At 37.9% G+C, this 21,760-nt stretch overlaps 1 protein-coding gene across 6 annotated transcripts in view; it reads left to right on the top strand.

Moving 5' to 3' along the window:
• The first annotated feature begins 384 nt into the window (after positions 1 to 384).
• znf618 (zinc finger protein 618) overlaps positions 385 to 21,760 on the top strand; it is a 50,290-nt gene continuing 28,914 nt past the window's right edge. For 2 of the 6 annotated variants that reach the window (XM_066712600.1, XM_066712603.1), the window contains exon 1: positions 385 to 726. The gene's annotated coding sequence lies outside the window, so the exon portion shown is untranslated. The remainder of the gene's footprint in view (positions 727 to 21,760) is intronic. The other 4 variants (XM_066712604.1, XM_066712601.1, XM_066712605.1 and 1 more) reach the window with 4 other exon arrangements.

Genomic DNA, 21,760 nt, shown 5'->3' on the forward strand with positions numbered 1-21,760 from the left:
AGGTGTGTTGCTGACCTAACCCACAGCACTGCTGTCTTGCAATGGTAGCATCATTAACTTCCCCAGTGTATTTACTTCAGCTCAAAGGTCCATTTATACACATATTTGTTTGAAGTGAAAACACAGACATGTCTATAATGTGCGTACTTTATTCACTGATTATTTTGTGTTTTGGTAGGGGGGCACAAATAAGCAGTCATCACTTTGAGTATGCGCCCACAATGTGGTACTGGTGAGAGGATCGTCCACTGGTGTTGAGATACAAAACTAATACTGTGACACTTCAATGAATCCATCAATCGCTGCCAACTGGAGCAGCATCGCTCACAATAAACACACACGGAGCATTTGCAGACCCGTACTTTAAAACAACCCTGGCCAGATTCCCAACCTGTACCGCTCCCGTGTAATGTTATGGTCGCTCAGCCTGGTGCTGCTCGTCTGTGCTATTTGATGCGAGTCGCTGGAGCCGTGGCGCTGCCTGTGTGATGGCGGAGCCCCGTCTGGCACACTGCAGCACACGCACCGCGCACAGCCGCCCAGCGCCCTGCTCGGGGCGGACAGCCCAGCCGCTCTCCCCGCCAGCACGCCCGGAGACGTCCCGGAAGAGCAGTGGGACTCCGAGAGCCACAGCCCCCGCCCGTGGATCGGGATAAGCGCCGGATCCTGCCCCTGCATGTCCGCGGACAGCCGCTGCCAGCCTGCTGCCGGGGAACGCGAACCGAGGTACCTTTCATACCGCCCGAACCGCACCGAAACCCGACCGGACCGCACTCGGCTCAGGCCTAGGCTCTAGCGCGTCTCCCCTCGCTCCGGCGTGCGGCTGGGGCGGCACTGCAGCCGAGCTGGTTGCCCGCGATGAGCCGACAGACCCGGTTTCAATGAGCGCAGGAGCCTCGGGCGCAGCCGGGCGCTGCGGGAGCCGCAGCGCTGAACCGTCCGGCCGCCGAGGCGCATGAAGGCGCGTCCGAGGAAACGACCGCGCAGCCATTTCTGTTTTTTTGCTTTTCGTTTTTCACAGAATTCGCTTTTCCCAGTAAAAGCATCACATCGCACCGGCCTGTGTGCACACGCGTCGAGTATAACAGGCACAGCTGGGTTTATTTGATTAACTTAAAACTTAGCCCCTGCTTTTAACAAATGTTCATACTGTCAGGTTTGTTTTATTTCTTCTTGAAAAAGGTAATTTATTTTATTAAATTGGCGCCACCTATCGGTAGATATTCGTTTAAATAAGAATTTGAAAATAATTGAATACCTTCTAATTTTACTTTGACAATTTAAACGTTTTGCTGTTTAATAACATTCGCCAGATAGTGATCCCTGCAACAGCGCATGTTGAGGTTTCGTGCAACGTGCATGCTGTCATTTTGCACAGGACTTTTTGCAGAGTGATTCCTGAATTTAAATTCATGTACATTGTATGCATATGCACAAATCGGATAGGAAAATCTCACATTCACAGAACTACATGCATTTCATTGTCTGTTCATTTGTAATGATTAAACTTTCTTGGAGGTTTGGGATTCATGCCAAGGAGAAAATGTTGCGGATAATTTGTGTTTTAACCTTTTCAGTCCTGGGGACTTTCGTTTAATGACTGGTTGGCTTTATAACCCTTCTGTTATTCAATTTAATTTAGATTTTAAACGTATTTGCCAGAATGTTGCTAACAGTGAAAGTGTATTGTTAATATTTAATTGAAATTGACTCGCTATTGAACATATATGGGTAACATGTTAGGAGCCTATTATTATTAGCCTATTGTTTTTATCAATGCAGTTAAACACACACACCTGAAGGAGTACACAATGTTTTATGATGTCATGAAAATATTTGCACTGAGCACTTCAAATAAAAAAAAAAAACTACATTTTTAGTTAATTTATCTATTGTAAGAACCCATCTGACTGGTAAAGAACTTGTGGTTCATGCTCAGTGGAGAGAGGCACAAACCTGCTTTGCTGTACTATAACCTCAAGTGGCTCAGAAACCTGATTTATTTATCAGTTGGTTTAAAATATATATTCTCCTTACTTTCCGAATTTGCCCAGGGGATCTCTTTGTCACGGCTGTAAATGAAACCTTTTGAATGTACAGTAGGGTTATTCTTGAGCTACCCAACCAGTGTCCCTGGATGAGATTTCAGTAGTTAAAATGTCATCATTGCTAAGAAATCTATGGTCCCACCTGCAAGTTCATAACTCCTCCATTCAAAAGCAGTGGCTCTGGTAGCACACCTTCTCGATGGCACCGTCTGGGGTTACAAACTGAAGAAATGTGGCGGTTCGGTTGGCACTATGTGCTGGTTTACCCTCATGGTGGTTGTTAGCGATGCTGGAGTGCAACTTCACAGTTCTGCCCCAAATCTTGCTTCTTGTAGATCTCATAGAAATCTATCCAATAATACCCGTGGGTGATTTTTAATAGCTCCCCCACGTGAGTTATAGTTGCCTAATTCATAGCTGCAACGCATATTAGTATTTTGATACAAATTTAAGAAGGTTTATACATATACTAGGTAGTCATAGAAATGTTAGTATGCTATTCTAAATGGGGGAGAAAACAGTGTTGAGCCCTTTCCCCATTCGATATTAAATGTTTTAGTTTTGGTTTTATTTTCCATATGATAGAGAGATTGAGCTGTACATAACTCGTATTCAAACCACTTTGACAATTTTTTTTTGCTCTTGCACTTAGAAGTTGTTTGTCTTTTTTGTCTGCCATCATAAATCAAGGATTTAATTTTGTTGGGGTTCAAAATGTAGTTGTAAATAATGTAACCTTCTAAAGAAAATGTAACCTTGTACTGCTACTAAACGTATAATGAAACAAGAAAACTTTTAAACAAGTCTTGCAATTAAATGGAAATCGTTTATCTCGGGAGAGAAATGCATCCTGTGTGCAGTATTGTTCTTTCTAAATGTTGAAAACGAGTGATATGACATGGATGCAGTATTTTTAAGTCTGATAACGTGTGTGGATGGACAAACTCTGAGGTTGTATTCATTCTCTATCCCCTCTCGCATGCAAGCACACATATGAGCCTTGAATTAAACACCAAGACAATCTAGAAGGCAAACCATTAATTCCTTGTCCATTGACAGTAGGGGGATATTCTGGTAAAGCAGGAAAATCTCTTTCTGGAGAAGAATTCATTTCCAGCATTTTAGCACTGCTTACAATTTAAACTTTGATCTTTAGAGGTTTGGAAGCATTATTTAGAAGAAGAAGGATCAAACCTTTGAACAGGATTCACACTGTCATGAAATTAGAAAAAATGTTTTTCCTGGCCTGGAGAAGTCATGGGGTTTTGTCAGAAAGCAGAAGGCCATGCAAAAGTGCTGGAATTCAATTCTGTTTGACTCCGCCGGTCACATTCAATTGATCTTGAGTCATATTTCCCACTGTAAACAAACACAAGGAATCCATAACATGTATTGAGGACAATTTAGCTGTTAACTCTCTTGCTTTCTTAGATTCTAACATTACTTTGGATAGTTTTCTATCCAATCCCTCAAGATACGCAAATTCGAATTACGCGATGTGCATGTTGATGTGTTTTATAATTGGACATTCAAGCGAGAGAGACAATCTTGGATTGCACAACATTCTCATGTGTACACAGCCGCGCTTCCCTTCCTGATGTTTGTAAGTTCATTTCAGAGCGCAGGGAGTTGGCAAGAGATTATTCTGCTAAAGCCTTATGAAAAATCTAAAATTGGGACAACCTTCTTCTCATTTAGTTTCATTTAAAGTGCATACATATCTTTGAACAAATAATGAAAGGAGTTCAGTTGATTAAATAAGTTTTAATATAACATTTTGACTTCTAAAATGTATGACTATAATTACACAACATGGAAACAAAACTTTTGAGCAGCAAATGCAAGACCCAAATACAGAGTGCATCATCAAGAATTTGAATTAAATAGATTTTAAATTAATTCAAATGTATTTCTCTTGTTGTCTTGTCAAAAAACGACTTGGATTGTTTGAGAGCGTCCCAGAGCAATCAAGGAAGTTGTGAAGCACCACAGTTCGTTCAGTCTCTCTATACAAGCTGTGCAGACCACAAAAAACGCTGTGATGCGAGTTTTCTCTGAATACGATGTTGTAACTATGAATAAAGTATTGACTGACAAAATCTTTAATCTTTACCTTGTGTGTAATAGAGGCATATAAAATATAATAATAATAATAATAATAATAATAATAATATGTTTTCTGAGGAACACGGTTACATTTGCATTGTTTGCAATGTGACAAGGCTCTGTGGGTTGAGTTTCTCACTTACTTGAAGTTTTCCAGGAATGAAACTCCTGTGTTTCTCGAGGGATTTCTGTGCTGGTAGCCATCTGATACATTTTAATTTTTTTGTGGAATAATGTTTTCTTCAGATGACTTGCATGCACAAATAGGCCTAATGATTGTTCCTGCTGGTTTCTAGCTGTGTGAATATAAACAGATAGTTTTACCTCCTCTTGCAAAATTAAACTGTTGTACAAAAACTTGGTCAATTATTTTAGGAAACTGCAGACCTTTCAATTGTAAAATACCTCTGTGATTATTTTGAGTAATCTTTTCTGATGAATTACAGCTTTTTCATTTTAGGCAGGATAAAATATTATTAAATGTGGTTAATTTGTTGTTATGGGTGTTTAAAAACAGTTGAACACTAACATTTTCATTTTTGACAGTCTAAATTGAAACATTCATTAAGAAAATATTTATTAATGTATTAATTAATAAGATTAAATTTAGATTTCCCATTTCTCATTCACTTACTTCCAATTCTCTCCAATTATCCCTCTCCAGCATTCATATTTAATACCTGAGCAAAATTTGTCAAAATGATTACTGTACTGCTTTTTGATTTGTTCTGTAGCATTTTAGATTTTATTTTTAATTTGTTTTATTTCTTAGGAGGTGAAAAAATATTGAAAGTTGCCATTAAAACCATATTATTCTCTGAAAGCAGTAGCAACATGTTTGAATGAGCTACATTATACAGGTTTTGTTTGTGTTTTCAGTGGTCAGGACGTTCTGTGTTGCTGGAGTGTTTGGCATCATTATCAGGACAACGTGCCTTCTAGTACTTTTAATGAACTAACATACACCAGATTTGCCTGTGAGAAGCTGATTGTTTAGTTGTCTGTTTTAACACCCTTCAATTCTAATCATGGATGAACAAATACAAGCAAACAATGTGCATTGAAGACTTCAGTTTGCATTGTAGAAAGCATGTTATCATCTCTTGTAGAGTGCTATTTATTTTAATAGCTTCTATGACCACTTCTGAGATTATGATAATTTCCATCTTCTAATGCTGACATTTTTATGCAGATATCTTAATTGCCCTTAACAGTCTCCTATGGGATGCACTGTACAAGTTCCTCCACATAACGTTTATTGATTTTAGATCACTGGCAGCCTGCATCCTCAAATCACCCAGATCGTCTGTGTGTCTAGTGTGTTTTGCTGCCTCTTCATCCATGTGCCTCCTCTTCAGACTCTTTATGCTGTACTCTCCTTCAGTTCCACCCTTTGCAGTCCAATTATTTTGCAGCTGTCAGGCTACTCAGGTCCAATTTATTTTTGTGAAGAAAAAAACATTTCAGACCATGTGTTGTCCAAGTTGAAATAACTTCCCTTTTTTTTTGCAAAAAAACTATGCACAAAGCAGTATTAGTGCAAACGTATATATACAAAAAAAAAAACTATTAGTGATTTTAAATCTTATTCCAGGCGCAAATTAATAAAAAAAGTGCAAAACAGTTAGAAAAAGGTTTTCTGGCATAATAAATTAACTTTAGAAAAGCTACTATACTTTTTACAGCACTTCACATACCTCTTACAAAGGAAACAGCAAATAAAAAAACGACAACAATATTTACATGTGGTGAGGTTTGAAAACTAAAAAGAGAAATATGTACAATGCACAAAAATATGCAATAACAATCAATCACCTGAAAGCTATATGCAATGTGCAGTTGTGTTGCAATGCTCAGTGGTCTCTCTGTGTTTTTGCTGTGTATGATACTTCCTGAAGCGTTCATCTGGGTGTAAGAGGCTTTCTGCTGCGGGTTTTGCATAAGTATTTAGTCTAATTTCTGCCTCCATCTAAATAACTATTTACTTCACTGTCTGCTTATTCTAACATCTGTAACAGTTGTGCAGATGTGGGGCTGTTTTCTGACTCTGTGATGCTGATGCAGCCATGTTTAGCCTGCAGTGAGAGCCTGCATCTCCCTCTCTATCACTTCCTGACTCCAGACTCTCGCAGGGGGTGCTTAGCCCATAAGTTTTGAGTTTTTTCCAACTCATTGCGATATTTCAAAGGCTGCTGAGGGCTGTGCTCGACTATTTCTTTGCTTGCTAACCCCTCTCCAGCACCTTAACTCTGGTCTCAACCTTTGATCTAATCCCTGACCTCTGAACCCTGGTGTCCTCTCTGCTAATCTTCTGCAGCCCATTTGGCTGTACTTTTATCCTCTCTTTACTCTCATCCCGCCCTTTGCCCCTTCAGTGATGGAACTGACTACCTAGAGACCTCAGTGCCTGCAACATCTCTGCCCATCTTCTGGCACCTCCTCAAAGCCCACCTAGTCAGACTGTACCTGCAGACACTACAGGCTGTCTCTGGGCTTGGCATCCTGTTGTTGTGCCTACATGCTTCCTATTCAGATGCATTGTCCGCTGTGTATAAGCCTTTGTGTGTAGAGGTGAATTCAGCTTCTGGTTCTGCCTGTACTGCTAACTGCATATTTTTATTCATCCAGTCTGTATTGAATGAGAATCTAAGCTTCCTTGAAGTTGATCATAAGTAGGCCTAGATGTTGATCTTAAGCATATAGTTTAGACAACCATTTACATCCTAGTGAACTCAAACACGGTCAAACTCTTCTCAAATGTGTTCAGATGTTACTCTGAAAACATAGTTACATTAATTTGTCGCTCATTATTTGAGAGAGGATCTCTTGTATCGTAAATCTGTTGATTTGCATGTCTTACTCCAGTATGATATGGGGAAAATGTAACAGCCTAATGTTTATGCCCAAATCTACTGGATGTGACTTATTATTCATATAATCAACCTCAAGACTTTGTTTTTGTTTTGTGTAGTGGAAGGCAATCTTGCGATTAAATCAGACATCATATTTCATTACAGAGATTCGTATTTCCATATATGCACTTCAGCTTTTTTTCCTTTTTTTGAAATGCAATTTTGAAGACTTCAGAATGATGTCAGTAGTCCTATGACTGTTTTCTCTAGAGCTTATTGGTTCTGTAATATGAGTATCAGAGCTTTTGTACTGTATTGCTGGGGGGGGGCAAAGATTTGAAACATTTTGATTTGAAGTGCCTGTTCCTTCTTAAGAGTAATGTATATCACTTTTAAATTGCTTAGATGTGCTCGTAATTTAACTGACTTTGTGTTTGCAGTTCTGCATCTGTCTTCCTCCATTATGGTCTGATTTATTATATCCTCACAAAATGGCTTCAGGTCAAAATGCATTTCAGATTTGTAAAAAGGGAGTATCTCAGGAAACATTCATCAATTGATCTTCAATTTTTGGCCTGGTTTCATTCCTGACCTATATCTTCCACTACACAAAGTAAAAATCTAAATCCAAATCTTAAAGTTTGAAGGCTGAGTTGACACGCAATGACACTATTGTAAAATGTCTTGTATTTTTTGGAAATATGTGGTAAATGTTTTGTTAACTGCTTATATTGCAGATTTAGAAAATACGGCCAGTAAACCAGACAAAAAAACTGCAGTAGATATCCAAATTATTTTATTCTTATTTTAAGTATTATTACAACTGTAAATGACTTTCATAAAACATTTATGGAAAATAAAGCCTTTGTCAGCAGCATTTGTGAAGACACTTTTTTGTTTGTTTAGATTTATCTTCAGGACAAGAAAACAATTTCCCCTACAAAACAATTTTTTCTCTTTTTGTTTTCTTTCTCCAAAATGAGTCCGCAAGTAGACTTGGAGGCATTCCAGATTTTTTTTATTATTATTAAAAAATATATAAAAAAATATCCGCCTGAGCTTTAATAGCCTGCATCCCCTGCTTCTTATCCAGAGTTTTACAAATTGTAAAATTGCAAGTCTAGGCATTTGATATTTTTTGACAGAGCAAAATACAAATCATAATATAATTATCTTTTTTAAATTTGTAAAATCTAACATGCCACACAACAGGACTTTTAGATATTAATATGTCTCTGTTTTTCAAAACTAGAGTTGGAGACTAATAGACATTTTCACTATTTATAGGTTCCATTCATTAGAAACTCATTGATATATAAACGTGCTCAGTGCATCCATATCATTGTTCCACAATCATTCAAAGTAGGGCTGGGCGATACATTTAAAAATAATATCTCGATATTTTGATATCTCGATATATTTCGTTAATCATTAAATATGAAAAACTAACAAATACTACATGCAGGCTGTCGTGGGAAATGCATAATGCAACACATTACAGGGCAAGTGTTGTGTGGTTACTATTACGTGTGTTATGTTGTTATGGGATATATATAATATATATACACACACACATATACACATGATTTACTGTCACATAACAACAATAACACAAGTAATAGTAATCACGCAACACATGCGCTGTAAAATGGTATAGATTCAGGTAGATTTACCACAGCCGGGTTTATAGTGGCGCTACACAGGTACATTTCTCCTCTGACTGTCGCATTTCTTTTCTGCTGACCGGTACAGAACGTGTTAATACAAAATAGTTATAATAATAACTGTTGAACCACTTCACCATTCTAATAAAAATAAAAGGATACTTTCTGCATACGTTTGCATTGCTTTCCAATTTATTAAAATGCAAAAAAATGTTATTTATTAATTTTATACAAATTATATCCATTTAAATTAGCGGGGGTGGGGGTGCTTGCAGTTCCAGTTTAGCCCGGTGACGAGAGCGGGGCGCAACGTGTGCGCTTGCGGATTAACGAATCTCTTGGTTGTGTTGGTTATTGTGTGTCAGTTCTCTCCTCATGTCTGTCTGTGTTTCTGATGCACATTTCTTGCCGCGTCCGGCACGTGTGGAAGAACCGGGGAGAACGCAAAGCGTCCTAATGACGAAAAATACTGACGTAAAGAGTGCGATTTGCGACACCACGATATAAACGATAGAGCATAATATGAAACGATAGACATTTTTCTATCGTCATACGATATATATCGTCAAATCGCACAGCCGTAATTCAAAGCCTCTTGAGTTACATTAGAATTGTGCAACCACAAACATACTATTAACTAGAGCTGAATAAAAAGCTTGTTGTGGAGCTCATTTCAGATTGCTGGGAGGGGTGCAACTTTAGATCAAGAATTATTAGGACGGAAATGTTTTGAGGTAATCTTAATCTTCTCTGTTAATCCATCCTCTACTATTAATGTAATATTTTTTGAATTTTTGCTTGGGCATCTTACAGTTTAAGATGTTACACAGTTAGTTTATCTTGCATTATTTTGCACTATGGTTAACCACAGAAGGTAATTGCAGGCCTTCAATACGGTATGAACAGTCTGCATGTATTTGAACAATTAATTACACAAAAGGTTCTTGGTTTCTGGTCTTCTGTATTGGGTGTTGTCAAGCAGTGCAGGTGATAGCAGTTTATATTTTGTAAGGCAAGGAGTTGACTGATCATGGGAGCTACAGGTGGAGTCTAACTAGGCCAGATTTAAGGAGGTGCCAGGGGTTGATCAGAGGGAAGTCAGGCTTCGTGCCCACGGGCAACTTTTTGCATCACTGGGGGTAAAGGATTGGTGGCCAGAAAGTGATGCATGTGTGACTGGGTGATTGGTTATGGAGTGAGTGAAGTTTTAGTGGAATGTGTCTGAGGAAGATTGGAAGATTTGAATTGCCAGTTCAGTCAGCTGCTTGACAGCCAACAGAGGTTATATGGAAGAACTTGAAATTAAGGCTTAAAGCATAGTCTCCAGCAGATAGCAATGAATGCATGGAAGAGTGTTCTGCCTTGTTATTCGATTAATACATCGAGGCAGTGCTAGACAGTGAGCAAAAAAAGGAGGCACAACACATCGCAATACTAAACAAGTGGCCTTTTCGATTCTGCAGTTTGCTTTTACATGTATCCATTTCCATAATGAGAGCAGGCAATGAGGCCTGTTTTGCTAATGTATTTGTTAATAAGTGACCACAAATGTGAAAAACTATCTGCTTTCAACTTTGCTTAGCTAATAAGTATTATGCTGAATATGTATATTTAAAAAACAAAACAAAACAAAAAACTTGCAATTTAGTTATCTAGTAATTACAAGATGTCTTACATTAGCTGCACTGCATGATGTGGACACCAGCAAACGACTCCAGATCATTGGCAATGAAGTCCAGTTAGTGCTGTGTCAGCAGAGGGTGGAGGGAATATGGTTCAAGCTTTACTTATGCTCTGTTTTATTAATTTATTTTTTACCAAGTTAATTACTTACTCTAATTCATACATGTAAGTACTTTCTTCACTAATTGTATTGGTGTGGAGTGTGGAATCATAAATCATTGAGTGGATGCCTGATCCAGAATTGCATTGAGGACCTATTTCCATCAGTGCAGCGCTGTCCCTGTGTGCATTTCAGCCAACTGCAGGTAGTAGTAAAATCTGTAAACCTGTAGTAAAATGCATTTTTCATTTTGGTGAAAATGGTTATGCGTTAATTAAAATATTTTCCCCCGATGTTCATAATTCAAAAGTTTTAAACATGCTAAAATAGATATTCTGTTCTTATCTTTTTCTTATTCAGTCCCCCCTATTGTTACTTTTTTCACTGCACCTGAAGTGCCTAAATGTAATTTACATTTTATTTGCATATTTGTTTTGTCTTAAAGAAGATTAGAGAATATGCTTCAGGTTACTAGTGGGGGAAAAACAAGGTCTTTCAATACTGTATTGTCCCACAATGAAATGTAGTTGTAATTTGAATTGATTGAGAACAGTATACGCTGAACAAACATGTTGTGAAGGATCTGTCAACACAATTTAATAGCAGCCGTCGCCGGCACAGGATCTCCATTGGGTTCAGGTGCACATATGAACTGCCTGTCATGTGAAATACTGGTGTGTGCTGCTCCACGTACATTGTCCTGACACTATGCAGATGACATTAAAACAAGTGACAGGCGCAGATCAGATGGATTCTGAAACTCTCAGATACACTTGGACATGAAGCATAATCAAAACATTAAGGGCCAATGAAGAGACTTTAAAAGAAAAGTCAGGATGCAATTTGTGTGTGAGGGAGTTTATTACTGAGTGGTCAATATGATAGTATAATTTTCTCTTCAAGATATGTTATGTTATAGTTTGTTATTGTAACTAACTAGTCCAGTAAAATACATTATTCTAAGCCTCCTCAAAGCTTAGTTAATTGATTTTTTTACTATTTAAATTAGACTTGGCACATGTTATTAGAATCAATGCTGTGTGTTGTAGCTGCCCTCCCAAAATAAAGTGGTGGTTTCTGTACATTTTGGGTTTGATGTATGTGTTCCCGCTTTCTCTGTGAACTACATGCACAGTTTGTCTTGAATGAGTGAATCAATCAATCAGTCTATCCAACTTACTGCCTGTGGCCCTTATTTTAAACATTATTTTATTCATAACAGCCTTTTCTGCTGTCAGAGGCTCAAGTTTAGATTTTTGAATTGTCAACTTAGAAAAGATACAATTATAAGATTGACTGAAAATCAGAAGGAGAGAACAAGAACAATATGTAAGAAATGTATCTAAAGAAAAAATTTACAGGAAAATGCTGACTGTGGAAAGAATGTGGAAATTCCAGGGGAAAATCTCAGATGGTGTGGAGCTGGAAAAGCAGCTGACTTCATTAGTTCAGCTACAACTCGGGCAGTTTGATTGCAGCAGGAAAAGCAAACAATTCCTGATTGCTCTGCAGGGGTCCCTCTGAAGTAGGTGAAGTAAGTAAAGTAAAGTTTTCCTGCTGAACTACTGGAATTCAGTTCAATAGGGCTAAATTGAAAGCATCTAAATGTCGCCATCAACAGTATATGAACAAGGAAAGGGTCAATGGCGAGTGTTGGCAATGCTGTGTTATGTAACGTTGCTTTATGTCAAATGCTTAGCGTTGTCACTGGATTGTAATTAATAAAGCTATGGCAGAAAAGTATTTTTTCCTTATACTATCCTGCTTAGATTACAAATTTTCATCTCAGAATATAAGATTCTACCCAAGTTAGCAACAGCAGAACGGGAGAATCCGATTTTTCATTATTCCGTTAGACAAGCTAGTGGTGCTAACAATTATTGTGACGGTAAAATGCCCCATATGCAAGATAAAAATATTAATTTAGAAGTAAAATTTCTTTATGACGTTACCTTTTCACCTGAGGGTGTGGGGGAGGATTTGGATGAATGTGATATGTGAATTTGTGTTGTATTGAAAATAGTTTTGCTAAATGACATTCATAATTAACATTTAAAAATATTCCAAAATCTTTACCAGAGCTGCCCTTTTTCTCTTTAGAGCAAATAATACATTCTTTTCATAGATGTCATGAATTATTTATGGTATGGTAGCACTGCCCAAGCTATAAGAAATTTTATTTCTCAACTATAAGCAGTATATAAGATTAACATATATTCACTGTTGATTTTTTTTGTGCCCTTCATTTTTATTTTATTTTTGATTTGTAGTTTCACTTAGAAGCTAGGCTGACTTTCTAAAAATAAGAATTTGCAATGGGAGTTCAATTTATGAGAGCTTTTGCTGTGAAAGAAAGGCTTTCCCTTAGTTTAATGAAACCATAAATCACAGTGTAGCAGATTTACTACCTCTTCTTCAGTGTGCAGTGCAATTTTGATTTCATCAAAAATTTAATCTTGCAGTGTACAAGAGCTTAGCTCCATACCGCATGCTGTCATGAATTTCTAATTTTAGGTCGTTCTTGCAGGATTTATTTCGTATAATTCAAGTCTGCTTTTCAATATCCGTAGTTATTAAATTTTAATTTGGAGCATTAACATATAAATTGAAAAGGTTTTATGGAATTCGGAGCCAAGCAGATAAAATTGACTTTGAGTTGAGTTGACTTAGTGCAGTTTAATGCCAGTTCAATTAACAAAAACAACACCACCACACAGGTTTTTCTTTTTAATTTATTTATTTTTAAATCTATTATTTCGCATTTTTTTAAATAGAGGAATTTAAGGTGCTTCCTGTGAAAATGAAGAAGTCTGTTGTGCAAAGTTATTGATGATGGTTGTTTTAAGTTCTTGGATCAGATTGATAATAGATTTATACATTTGGAGCCTGAAACAGTGTTAGTGTTGTTGAAGTACAGCTGCTGTTCTCACTGTATTAAGTCTTCTGGTGGTGCTCTTGCCAGTGTTGCAGTTCCTCTCGGAAAGAAATAAATATATTCCGACATAAAGAGCATTGTGTTGCTTATTTTAACACTACATTAAACTTCTCACAGGAGCTTTGAAGGAAAGACAGCAGTGGTTTTATTTGACACATAATTGCCCTTAGCCTGCTTTTAAGCCCTTAATTTTTATATGTGGATATCACTGCAGATATTTACTTTATGTAGCCATTAATATCCTGTTTTAGCAAAGCCTAAGGTGAGGTACACTGCTTACTAGTGCTTTTATGTGATGTCACTCTATACGTTTTAAGTAATATAAACTTCTGAATTAATATTGGTCTCCGGAATGGCCATACATAGATTTTAAAATGGGAAGGAACTTGAGATGCCTTTGCAGAAGTTGACTTTGGAGCCTGTACTGTGGTAAAGTGCAGGAAAGCAAAGTTAAAGCCAGGAGCGGCACAGTAAAACCATGGCAAACCTGTGCTAATGGAGAACTACTACTGCAGATTGACCAAGAGAGGCTCCCATGAGGGTGTGTGTTTGGAGCTGCTCAAGAAGAGACCTAATGGCAGTGATGGCCTACGAAGGTCCTCTGCACAGAGAGTTCTTAGAGTTATAGTCCACCAGAGCTCTTAATCGGCTCATGGATTTATAGATTTGATGATTTGGTTGATTGTTTTTGTTTTTTCCTCCTATATTTAGATTTCATGACTTTGATTTAGAGAATTGTGTAAAAAGTGCACTAGACCTAGTGTAGGATCCCACGGTCTGGACTGGAGGAGTTCAGTAAATGCTTGTATTTGACAATCAATGCAGTGGTTCAGATCTGCTTTGTTTATATACTTGAACAAATGTCATTTTTCTGTTTTGTTGATCTGTTGCTTACAGCTGCTGTAGCACAAAGCTGAAATCATGTGAAAACCTTGGTTTGGGAAGCATTGAGATGCTCTTGTATTACAATAAGAGTATGGAGATATTGACAGGGCAGGCCTGTTTTATATCTGATGTTTGTCCACTGCTTCTGTTTGATGCATCTTGACTTGTGCAGATTCTAGGTTCAACTGACGACACCTGGCCTTACCTGACTATATAAAAAAAAAACAAAGGATGAAAACCTTGAACACAATTGCCTGCTGTGACCAAATAAATTCACTCTGGCTGATGTACTGCAGTGCTATGCACCTAATATCCTTCAAATGACATGTAAGAATATATGTTTATATATACACAAACTCGCGTACGAGTAAAGTCTGAAATCCGCATTGCTGCACCAGAGTCAGACTTTTGATTGTCTTCTTGCTATGTCTGACTATAGGGCCTGGATTGAAATTGTACTAGTTTAGTGAGAACTGCATTTCCATTTGATTAGTATTCAGAATAAAAATTTTGCCGGCGTTATGCTTCTAGACTGCACAGACGGTAAGCTTCAATTGGAATATATATGTAAGTGTTATGTATACATTTAAAAATTTGCATCAAATACTACATTCATTTTCTGCTGGTCATGTACTTTATGGCCTTTTGATATTTCTGCTGAATATGAAATATTAATTTGTTCCACGCTCCCGTTTGCCTTGTTGCCATGGCAAGTGCATCTCTCGGGTTTTATTTCATTATTTCTTGTGTTGCTAAATCAGAATTTCTGTTACCATGGGCAACTGTGCACAATCTACAAGATTTTGAAAATAAAACGTGTTTATATGTATTCATGTCCTGGCAGTAAGTAGCAGCATATATGTTTAACTATTTGTGGTTGAAATGTAATGTAAATAACCCGTTCATTTGTGCTTATTTAATGTATCATAATGTACTAATTAGCCAGTTTAAAATGATGCTGATGGCCATAATATAAAAATAAAACACAATAAAATAATAAACACCTTTTTTATATATATATATATATATATATATATATATGTCTGAACTTTTCTGTGAATATTGAAATTCAGCTGCATCACATTATTTAGGACTGGGCACTGTTAGTGAAAGTACGTTGCCCTTGGGGTCTATGGGAATAAATGTAAATATCTCGCAGCAATGTGCAGGTCCAGGGCAGCTCACATGAACATGTAGGAGATGTCTGGCAGCCCATCATTATATTGGATGAATGTAGCTGTACTACATGGTTTTGATTGAAGTCCTTTATTATTATTTTTTAAATAATCATTTTCTAATGTTTAGTGTAATTTTGCGAGAGGCCGAGGATTATTATAATGTAGACCATTTATGTTTCTATATGTTTGAAATTAGATATTGAATCTAAGCGTTGTGAAGGGGGCCCCCCCACCCACAACCCCGTTTTTAATATAGTAGGTCTGCGTTTTTTTTATTTATTATCCAACTAGTTGCCATTGTATGTCCTTTGTACTGAATAAACAAGCAATTAACAAAACTGCCTTCAGTAAACCTCTGTTCAGCAGCACAGAGGACTGCAGTGTACCGTGTGGTTTCAGAGCTTCAACAGGTGCATGGCTGTGTAACAACCAATTGCAATTTAAATTGTCCAAACCAGTCATTAGTCCCCTTAATTGTTCTTCTCTATTGATGATGTCAGTTAGAACAGTAGGTGTTTCCAGACAGAGATTCTCTGTTTGTGTAGTGACTCCAGTGAGGACACTAACGCTATGTTATCATTCAAATAACTTGTCATATGGATAGAGAGGACAGAAGCAGCAGCCCTAAATATGAGTGTGGGAACGCTGGTCCTTGCTTTGTGGCAGTTGTCCGGTACACTGAAGTGTTTAAAGAGATTTGCATTCTGTAGCGTGCGACTCCTTCACAAGGAGTTTTGCATTGTAAAGGAAGTATCTGGATTAGTTTGATACACAATAAAGCACTGAAATAACATTGCAGTTCATGTAACACAAAGAAAGTATCGTTCATTTTAAAATGATCGTAAACTAGAATTACGTTATCACTCGATTTTGATTTCTGTTTAGAGGTTATTCATGTGCAAGGCAGAGATGTTTTAACACTTACTCTCCATTTCTCTGGAATGTCACTTGACTTGGCTTCCAAATTATTATCCTTTTAATTGCCACACTTGATCGTCTGTCATAAACTGGTCAAATCAGTCTTAGTTCCCACGTACAGTCCTGCCTCTTTGCACTTGCAGATTTCAAAAGTAAAATATTTCCAGTTTCACCAAGTGATATAAACTACACATTTCAAATAAAATATAAAATGTATATACATTTTGAGCTTTACATTAAAAGATTTAGTAATTCTTTGTAACCTATTTGCTTTCTGTTGTGTGTGATTTGCATAAAATCGCAAGTTGGTGAAATTCAAAAACAATTGCAGGGGATTGAGCTCATGGAAATGCTGAGGAATTGAGTTCACTTGGATGAATTTAAATAGGAAATTATTCCAAGTCACTGCGTGAATAGATGAATGTTTTTCCATAACATGCTATCCTTTGCTTTCCTCCCTTCAGTCAACTATATAAAAGTAAAATGTAACTTCAAAACCGTTTTAATTACAAGTGTGTTATGGCATCTTTCTTTACAATTTGTGTCCCTCTCATCAGTCATGATCATCGTGGGGTTTAAATGTTACGTCCTGAGAAAGTCATATTGTCATTTAGAATTGCAACCTATTCTTTTTCTTCCCAGATTTATTGTTTTTTGTTTTTCTTTAAAACTTATGTCAGTTTTGCAGTTGATAATTATATTTAGCTTCCGAAGTGGCATTATCTATACAGCACCCTTAGGGTAGATCAATATCTACAGCAGCAGTGTGGAGGAGCGGTCAGGGCTGGACTCAGTGCCAGGTGGGGGGCACTGCTGTGGTACCCCTGAGCAAGGCACTGTACCCAGAATGCTCCAGTACAAATCCAGCTGTATCAATGGGTCATTGTATGTAACAACAATGTGGTATATTAAAAACATTATAGGTCACCCTGGATAAGAGTGTCTGCTATAATATAATAATATAAGATCCATCCATTTTGGAAACATGTATGCTTAATAGGAAAACCCTGATGACAAAATGTTTCAGTTCACAATAGCAAACGTAAACAAGTTAAACATTTGCCATAAAAAATGTTTTGTTCTATTACTAATGTTATCCAATTACACCCTTCTTCTACGTTTAAACAGTTTTGGAAAATGTATGTTGATTCATCCAGTTGTGAGCATCCATCATGCTATTCAGCTGTTACTCGAGCTAAAATTGATCTGATCCATTTAATCATGTGAAACAAATTAAGCACATTTGATTGCAGCTGTGTTGATCAAAATCCTAATTACAGAAATTTTGCTTTCAGGATAGATTTTCCTATTAGATTGCCGACTTCTGTTTCTGGTTTGTTTAGCAGCCGACATCAGTTGTAGACTGGGAGGAGCTGGGAAATATACCATTAGCAAAACAAAAGGCATTTTAAATACTCAGCTGGTCCCGGTTGGAAGGATAGAGTACTTCTGCAAAGCATTTCTGTTCAGAATGCACGTCCTACCTACATTTATATGATTGCAGTTCGTTGAGTGCACCATATAGATTTTACTAGAGACATTTTGCGCTGATTGGAGTAGTATGTATGAATAAATCAGTGTGCTTAGCGTCACCTAACTTTAAAGCTAGGGTATGCAATCCTGAGAAGCCAGCAGCCAGCAGCTTGTTTTGAAAGCACAGAGCCCGCCCTCGCTTCAGAGGCGTCTCCAAAGCCACGCCCCCTCTATCACACATGCGCACACACACAGAGCAGAGTCTCAGCGCCAGGAGGAGAGACGTGTGGGTGGAATCGATCGCAACAGTTTCAGATTACTGCATGTCTCATTCACAGGTTAGACATTACAATAATAACGAACGAAAAAAACTTATTTGCAGTTATGTTTTTAAAAATAGTAGCTGCGGCTCGCCTTCCATTCTTGCGCTCGCTCTGCACAGTGTCAAGGTAACCGCGCTGATGATGTGTGATTGTCTGCGCGAACAAGTTGCGCGGCGGTATGCAAATATAGATTGACAGACAGGAAGGACATCCTATCATTACATTCGGACCGAATGCAATGATTGGTCGATCCTTTTTTTAGTCCTGTCCCTTCCACAGAAGATATATATATATTTACATTTAGACCACTTAAATTATTGATTGCTATCAGGATGTGAAGAGACTTTCAACCAGTATAACAAAAAATGTTTCTGGAAAAGATTGCATACCCTACCTTTAAGCCTGTTTTTCAGTGGCTGAACGTGTGCTTTCACATCAACAAGGTCACTACCCTAGTGGTTTGTCTGCTCTGTGTCTATCACATATATTAATGTGGCCTGGTGTGAGAGAGAAGGAGCCATGTAGGAATGAAATGTGTTGCTCTAACGTGTGATTTCTATCCCTAAGGGCCCAACATAGAGCCTACAAACACAGTGTAGCGAATGTTGCAATTTTGTAGCCATGGGGGGGGGGGGAGGGTGTGTGTGGTAACCATATATATATATCTCTCACACACACACACACACACACACACACATCAATTTCCTTAGACTCTGGGTTTTGAAACTACACTGCTCGTTATTCGTAGTGCACAGCTGTAAAGCAAATCCTACTGAAGAAATTAAGAGAACAGACAAAGGACAGGCACATTCTGAGCTGAGCAAATTTGTCTTTTGCAAAGATGGTTTTCAAAGTACTGATCCATCCTAATTTTCTGGAGAATTTAGGAAATAGGATTTATGTGACAGTCTTAAATTTGGTGAAATGTGTTTTAAAGCAAAATCATATGTGACAATGATACTACAATAAATGCAAATTATTCAACCACATGCCTGTCCAATTGCTGCTTGTTAAGTGCCAATTTGAAGTAGAACATCTATGGTTAAAGGACATTTAAATAATAAAATTCCTTCTGGACCAAGATTTGTATCTGCAATGTCAATGATCATGTCACTCTTGCTCTTGAACAATTTGGGGGGAGGTGTGCTATGGAAAATGTGAAGCGCTTACCCCTGCCTGCGAGAGAGAGTGCTGAGGAATCATTTGGAGAAAGTCAGTCATAGATCAGTTATGAAAAAAAAATATATACATTTCTGAAATGCCTTTTCATTTTCCATAGAGCTACAGCTGTTGTCAAGTCATTCTGAGCCCAAGTGTTCGGTCTTGAATGTGACCCTGACTTTTCGCCACAGACCCTGTTCACAGCCGTCACAATCACAATCCCAACCACAATCGCAGCTTCCTTCTGCTCTGGACGCTCATTTGCACAATGAGGAAACTTGTTAATTCGGATCCAAACCCTCACAGACTGAAGTGTACAGGAGTGTTCAAGCTTACCCTTGAGGGATGTTCATCAAATCAAATGTGTTTTATTATTATATACCGGTCTTGACGATGACAGCCTAGATGTTACACAAATTCTGGTTTAGATTTAAAATAAATGCAGAATCTGGCTTTAAATGGACATAGCATAGCACTTTTGTTTTAAGATTTTTATATCATATTCAGTATTTCACAAGAACAAGCAGTGAGTAGTTTTCAGATTAAATTGTTTTCCAGTAGGCTTATATACAATACATTGAAATCTAGTTATATTTTAAAACATGTTTAATCCTAAAGAATACAACGTTGTGAATGTGAACATACATTTTCAGAGATTGAATTCTTTAAAATGTGTTCAGTATACAACACAACCAATCAAATGATTAAAGCAAAATGCTTGATTTTACATTCAATTCTTTCCATGCAAGAAAGCATTCTCACTGAGACGAAACGCATGGAAATTATCTTTTTATTCTAAGTCTCCCCTTGATTTAGAGTTTAATTGCATCCCACTGCAAAATCAAAAAATGTTAATGGTAGAAATATGTATTTGTTCATAATTGGTAAATCGTTAATATTTTTAAACATTTTAAACTGTTTTGAAGTCCCCGTTTACTAGACATCTTATGAAATGTACAGAAAAGGCCGTGGTAAAGTGATGTGTGTGTGTGTGTGTGTGTGTGTGTGTGTGTATATATACACACTCACCTAAAGGATTATTAGGAACACCATACTAATACTGTGTTTGACCCCCTTTCGCCTTCAGAACTGCATTAATTCTACGTGGCATTGATTCAACAAGGTGCTGAAAGCATTCTTTAGAAATGTTGGCCCATATTGATAGGATAGCATCTTGCAGTTGATGGAGATTTGTGGGATGCACATCCAGGGCACGAAGCTCCCGTTCCACCACATCCCAAAGATGCTCTATTGGGTTGAGATCTGGTGACTGTGGGGGCCAGTTTAGTACAGTGAACTCATTGTCATGTTCAAGAAACCAATTTGAAATAATTCGACCTTTGTGACATGGTGCATTATCCTGCTGGAAGTAGCCATCAGAGGATGGGTACATGGTGGTCATAAAGGGATGGACATGGTCAGAAACAATGCTCAGGTAGGCCGTGGCATTTAAACGATGCCCAATTGGCACTAAGGGGCCTAAAGTGTGCCAAGAAAACATCCCCCACACCATTACACCACCACCACCAGCCTGCACAGTGGTAACAAGGCATGATGGATCCATGTTCTCATTCTGTTTACGCCAAATTCTGACTCTACCATCTGAATGTCTCAACAGAAATCGAGACTCATCAGACCAGGCAACATTTTTCCAGTCTTCAACTGTCCAATTTTGGTGAGCTTGTGCAAATTGTAGCCTCTTTTTCCTATTTGTAGTGGAGATGAGTGGTACCCGGTGGGGTCTTCTGCTGTTGTAGCCCATCTGCCTCAAGGTTGTACGTGTTGTGGCTTCACAAATGCTTTGCTGCATACCTCGGTTGTAATGAGTGGTTATTTCAGTCAAAGTTGCTCTTCTATCAGCTTGAATGAGTCGGCCCATTCTCCTCTGACCTCTAGCATCAACAAGGCATTTTCGCCCACAGGACTGCCGCATACTGGATGTTGTTCCCTTTTCACACCATTCTTTGTAAACCCTAGAAATGGTTGTGCGTGAAAATCCCAGTAACTGAGCAGATTGTGAAATACTCAGACCGGCCCGTCTGGCACCAACAACCATGCCACGCTCAAAATTGCTTAAATCACCTTTCTTTCCCATTCAGACATTCAGTTTGGAGTTCAGGAGATTGTCTTGACCAGGACCACACCCCTAAATACATTGAAGCAACTGCCATGTGATTGGTTGGTTAGATAATTGCATTAATGAGAAATTGAACAGGTGTTCCTAATAATCCTTTAGGTGAGTGTGTATATATATATGTGTGTGTGTATGTATATATGTTGGTGCCAGACGGGCCGGTCTGAGTATTTCACAATCTGCTCAGTTACTGGGATTTTCACGCACAACCATTTCTAGGGTTTACAAAGAATGGTGTGAAAAGGGAAAAACATCCAGTATGCGGCAGTCCTGTGGGCGAAAATGCCTTGTTGATGCTAG

The sequence above is a fragment of the Amia ocellicauda genome, chromosome 9 (assembly GCF_036373705.1).
Source record: "Amia ocellicauda isolate fAmiCal2 chromosome 9, fAmiCal2.hap1, whole genome shotgun sequence".
NCBI lineage: Eukaryota > Metazoa > Chordata > Actinopteri > Amiiformes > Amiidae > Amia > Amia ocellicauda.